This window comes from Vanellus vanellus (genome assembly GCF_965231255.1).
Source record: "Vanellus vanellus genome assembly, chromosome: Z".
NCBI lineage: Eukaryota > Metazoa > Chordata > Aves > Charadriiformes > Charadriidae > Vanellus > Vanellus vanellus.
Window position 1 is genome coordinate 68,763,776 of NC_138908.1, and position 6,387 is coordinate 68,770,162.

Here is a 6,387-nt window from a genome sequence, read left to right on the forward strand (position 1 = left end):
AGTAAATTCAAACTATACATATTTATTGACAAAATAGAAACCACTAAGGTTACAGGCATATCTGAAGGAGCAGCGTGGGGCAGAGCCCCTTGAAATGCTGTGCCAACTTTTGACCGCAGAAACTTGTTCTAAAAATGTGCTAGTGGGGAAAAAAAAATACAGAAACAAAGGCTGTATTCATCAAGTTCAAGGACTTGTTAATTTAAAAGCTGCAAGTCCACCAGAAACTGAAAAAGCAGGAAAGTCATTTTCCTCTTTCAGTTTCTAAAAAAAAAAAAAAAAAAAAAAAAAAGAGGCACACAAAGATAAGATACTTTTGTTCTAAAATCCTGAAGGACATAGTGACCAGGAAATGTCAGCTCAGTCAAAAACTGCTGATAACCGCTATATTTTCTGGTATACCCTAGAGTTACAATTGCAAAACATGTTTCAATGAACATTCTCTTTTGTTATAAAACAACTTTTAACAGCATACTGAATATTAATAATTTTAATATAAAATGCTGTACATTGTATTTAAATTCTAATTTTTATGTAAATGCAGCTTGATACTAATGCAGAAAAATAATTAATCTATATCTAGTAAGCAGAATAGAATTCATTCTTCTCTGAACAGGCACAACAAATAAGATTCTAAATATATCTTACGTCATAAAATGCTCAGCTACATTAAAAAAAGCTGCAAAATAAATATGTGTTTGCTGGTTAATACATTATACCTCATAATAATTTTTTTTTTTTACGGAAAAAGCTTAAAGCTACAAACACAGAACAAGATTTAATTTCTTTATTTTTATATATTGGACACTTTTTTCATTTTAACTACAGGATTATATCCAATTTGATAAAAGAATCACTAAAAGAATGTCCAGGCCATCAATATTACTAGAGCTGAATGTTGGCAATACTACCACAGTTCTCATAGCAGCACTGTCATTCCTTGTTCTTTTTTCACTGAGAAAGAAAAAAAGAGTCAAGCTAGGGCTAAAACAGGCTTCACGTACAGGTCTGGTCTCGGAGCTTTCTCCTTAGGCTCAGTGTTTGAGGCACTACAGAATCTATTTTGGCTACAAGAGCCTACTTTGAGACATGATGTTGTGTCAGATGTCTTCAGTCAGTAAGACATTATTAGATAGATATATATAGATATATATATATAGAGAGAGAGATATATAGATACATAGAGATATATAGAGATATATATGATATATATAGATATATATAGATAGGACAGTTGCCTTTGTGCCCTTTCCTTGAGCACAGTCACTCAAACAAAGGTGGCGAGGAACCATGGTAAGCAACTAGGTGAGAAAAATGGATGGTCAGAGCAGAAGGATCCATGCATTGAGCTTTAAAGAAATGTAGAACTCCCACTGCGAGAGGGTGGTCAGACCCAAATCTCTTACAGTTGCCAGATTTGGACGGTTTTAACTGAAGTTTGTAGAGAATACATACCTGTCAGAAAAACAGAAGAAAAATTTTCTGTATTCCTTTAGAGCTTGTCCAGCCTTGCCTCTTAAACTAAGACCAGTTCCAGCTGTTCCAGAGTAAAACACGTCTCCACTTAAATAATATTAGCAACTGTGTTTTGCAAGAATGCAAATAAAAACTTTCCTGAGCTGTTCAGGGAATCAGCTGCAGCCCCAAAAGGCAGGATATAGTTATAATCCCTGTCCTACTGCGGTGCTGTGAGTGTTACAAGAATGCAGAGAACAATGTGGGTAATCCTGTGCTCCCACAGACACAAGGAAAGAGAACAAAATGAGCGCAAAAGTTCACATTCATATTTTCTTATCACTTAGAAAAGATGACTGTTGCACCGCAGCTTACCTGTACACATAATACACCATTCTGAAAAAGAGATTTAATCATACATCCTAGAAAACATTGCAAACTCAGACTCATTACAGACTCAGCTAATTGTGAGTTTTGTGCTGATACAACTATTGCATCACTTATTCTTGTTTCTAGGAGTTAATTTGGAATATAGACAATACCTACACATCATTTAATCTCATATCTTTTTCACAATGCTTAAGATACTTGCTTACACTCCCGCTACCAAATATCTTTCTGCTTATTCATCTCAACCTTATATAAATGTAGAGTATACACTAAGTCCTCTTTAAAAAGTTTGTTTTCCATTTCCTTTGGTTATTTTTTTAATATTCTCCTTTGAAGGTTCTCCAGTATTTCACACCCTTCCTGAAGTGCAGACACGGTGTCTGGATAGTCAGAGCTGGATTTACAGAAGTGAGCTACAGTCTCCATTGCATTAATGCAGTGGACGTATAACATGACAGGGAAGCCTCTGCACAGCCAACCCCCACCTATTCCTTACCACCTTTCACTGCTGGATGCTAAACACCTCATGTACCTTCTTAGAGGAACATAAAACCGCTACCAGACACTTACCTGCTATTCCTGTTACTGTACAGCTAAGCAAAATGTTAGCCCTTTTTTTCCCCAACAGAGGACACAGTCATGTAAAACAGTCTTTACGTTATTACTTTCTGAGAGATTTTTGTCCTATTGAGCATCCTCCGTATTCTTTGATCCCAAATATATTTATCTTGGTGTTGACCTGCATAAGACAATTGCCACATCACCCTGCTGATTCAGATTATCTCGTAGAGGCTATATATCCTGTTTTTCTTTTGTTTACTACCTATACGGTAAAATTTACAAAAAATATTTTTATATCTTAGTTAAAACTGCTAGCTGAAACGTGGCACAGTAGTGTGAAACCAGGCTCCACGGGACCTACTAAAACCAGGTACCTTCTGTGATCTCCCAGTACAGCATTTTTTAGTTGAAAATGTTCCCTACAAGCACCAAATAATGCAAAAAAAAATGCCAGACTTACATGATTATTATAGAAAAATCAAGATCTTTAAGTTCAATACTGCAACCTCTATGATATAAACCTAAAGCTTCCTCCTTCTCCCTCCCCCCCGGGGTTTTAGGCCTTTTGAGACCTGTTTTGTTACTGATCATAGAATCATAGAATCACAGAATGGTTTAGGTTGGAAGGGACCTTGAAGACCATCGAGTTCCAACCACCCTGCCACGAGCAGGGACACCTCCCACTAGACCAGGTTGTCTGATAAGCCTCTATCTGACAGAAAAATCTGAACTAACCTGAACCTGAATCTGAATCTGAACCGTTCTTTTGCCCAATACATGAAGCTTTCCTCAAGCGTGAATCAGTGACTTAATCCACAGTTGGAGACTAGAAGTTGGATTTCAACTATTTCAGACAATCAACTTCAAAAGAGAACAGTCACACAGTCCATTACTGATGAGAAGTTCAGTGCAGCTTCCTCAATTTAAGCACGAGTGATACTCATGACAGATGTGTACACAAACATAACACAAAATTGTTTTTTCTCAGGAGGCAAAAACTGTGCAAGCACAGAAGCAGCATGGGGGAAGTGCATTTAAATCTGACACGCCACTTTGAGAAAATTTGAGTAAATGCAAACAACTTAAGCAGCCAGCAGTTAGGAAAGAGCTTTTGCTGCCCTCGATGACTGCATATGTTGCACACATTTTGAGAACTAAGTCTTACCATTGCACATACAAAGAAAACCACTGCCAAGTGCCTGTATCATGTCCTTCACAAGAAAAGAGACAAATGCAATCAGCTTAATAGGAAGTTTCAATTCTTACTGTCTGCTAGACTTGAAAGAAAGAAACTGAAAGGAGTTGCTTGGCCCAGAGAGCCACAGAAGCATGCACTGCCTCAAGTCTGGGATGAACACCTGGAGAGATGTGAATGCAAGCCCGCATCACCACTGGTGAAGATCCACGTGAGTAACATTCCGGGGGAGAATTTCACACTTTCCCATGGAATCATGGAATTTTCAGAGTTGGAAGGGGCCTCTAGAGATCATCTAGTCCAACTCCTGTGCCAAAGCAGGATTGCCCAGAGCACATTACTCAGGACTGCATCCAGGCGGGGCTTGAAAATCTCCAGAGAAGGGGACTCCACAGCCTCCCTGGGCAGCCTGTGCCAGTGCTCTGGCACCTGAACCATAAAGAAGTTTTTTCTTGTGTTTGAATGGAACTTCCTACGTTCCAACTTGTGCCCGTTGCCCCTCATCCTGTCACTGGGAACCACTGAAAAGAGCCTGGCTCCATCCTCCTTCAACCCACCCTTTAGATACCTGTAAGCAATATTAAGGTCTCTTCTCCAGGCTAAAAAGTCCCAGCTCTCTCAGCCTTTCCTCATAAGGGAGATCGGAGATGCTCCACGTCTCCCTTATCCTCGTGGATCCTCCACCCACATTAGCAAAAACGAGCAGAGGGACCTCTGCCGAAAAATAAATAAATAAATAAATAAATCTTTTCACTTACCGGAGCTGCCGAACGGCCGTTTGGCTTAACGGGGACCTCTGCCTCCCCGCGACTGTGAAGGGATGTAACAAAATAGGAAGTCACCAGCCGCCGCACAAGTAACACTTTTTTTTTTTTTTTCCTGTAATTCTGAACGACAGAAACCCCCGCCCCCGGCGCCAGGGCTCACGGGGAGCCGTGCCGGACTCCCCGCGTCTCCAGCCGCCTCCGCACCGGCGCCGAGCCCCGCCGCCCCCGGGAGATGCTGCTGCGGAGTACGGAGATGCCGCCGCGGGCGGACGCTCTGCCTTCCCCGGCCGGCGGCGGCGGGAGCCCCCCGCAACGGGGCGGGCGGGGCTGGGGGCAGGCCGGTCCCTGCCGCTCCGCTGAGCCACCGCCTCGGCCACCGGCCAAGCCCGGACCCTTCACCGCTGCCTCCCGCCGGTCCCGGGACGGCGGGACCGCCTCCCTCCCTGCCACCCCTCGCACAGCCCGGCCGGGCGGGCGGGCACCGGGCGGAGGATGGGGGTGTGGGGGGTGGGAATGGGGTGGTGGCAGCCAGCCGGGGCGGAGGAGGACTAGGTGAGGGGAGGGGAGGGCGCAGATGGTGACCCACCGGTCCTCAACCCCCACAGATGCAGGTTTTTAGGGTGCGTTGGCACAAATCTCACAGTGCTTCCGAAGGGCATTAAGTAGTTGGCTACACAGTGATGTACACGGCAGCGTTTCAATGCAGATGACTCAATTCGACGATGTCTTGAAATTGCATAAACGCGCACAGTGAAACGAGTGTATTAGGTAAGAGCCATCACTGAGGAGCACTCACATGTATGTACCCCATGCATTATTTAGGGCATCAGCACTGTGGGAGAAACAACTGAATTTATGATCCCTTTTAAAGCTAACAAATGTATTACAGCTAATGACTTAGAAGGAAACTGCAGCCATCGGCAACATAAAAAGGAATAAAACACACAAGAGTTAGAAGGAATATTGCAATTAAGAGAGTTACTGTGAAGTTAGTAAATGGAAATCCAAAGTCCTCACTAATGTGCCTCTTACTAAGCACCGACAGCCCTTTCTAAGCAGACACTCTCCAAGAACAGATATTACATTTTAATATCTTAATCAATACAGATGTCATCCAGAGGTCTTGGCCCCAATTCAGGAAGAGATCCATAATAAACAATAAAAGTGTTTATCCTACACCAGTGTCACGGGCAAGACAAGCTGGAAATCTGAATAGAGGGCTTTATTTTAAAACCATTTGAGCCGTCACCCTAATCGGTTCTCTCACCCACTTATGCAGGCCCATCAGCCCTTCCCATCAAGGAGATGGACACTGGTCTGGGAAGGTTGTGCTGGCTCCCTGCTCCACCAGCCCCAAGCATTACCAAACAAGGTTCCCAGGCTCCCCCAGCATTTGTCTCCATGTATCTCTCCCATCTCAAGGACCTCTCCCCACTTCCAAGATCTTTCTCCCTGCAGGATGTTCATCTTCTTCAGCACCCAGAGGGTGGTGGTAAATAGCTCCTTTTCAAACTGGCCACCTATCACAAGTGGGGTCCCCCAGGGATCAATACAGGGCCCAACATTATTGAATTCCTTCATAAGTGATCTGGATGATGGGATCAAGTGTTTCTTGATGAAGTTTGCTGATGACACCAAACTGAGTGGGGAAGTGGACTCTTCGAAAGAGAGAGCCACCCTGCAAGATGACCTGGATAGGCTGGAAGACTGGGCTTACAAGAACCTTATGAAGTTCAACAAGGACAAGTGTAAAGTCTTGCACCTGGGAAAACACAATCCAGGAGTGCAGCATAGGCTGGGATCTACCTTGCTAGGGAGCAGCTCTGTGGAAAAGAACCTGGGGTCCTGGTGGACATCAAGCTCAATATGAGTGAACAGCATGCTGCAGCAGCAAAGAAAGCCAACAGGATACTGAGCTGCATTAGCAAGGCCATCGCCAGCAGAGGTAAAGAAGTCATTATCCCATTCTACTCAGCACTTGTCAGGCCACACCTGGAATACTGTGTTCAGTTGTGGTCC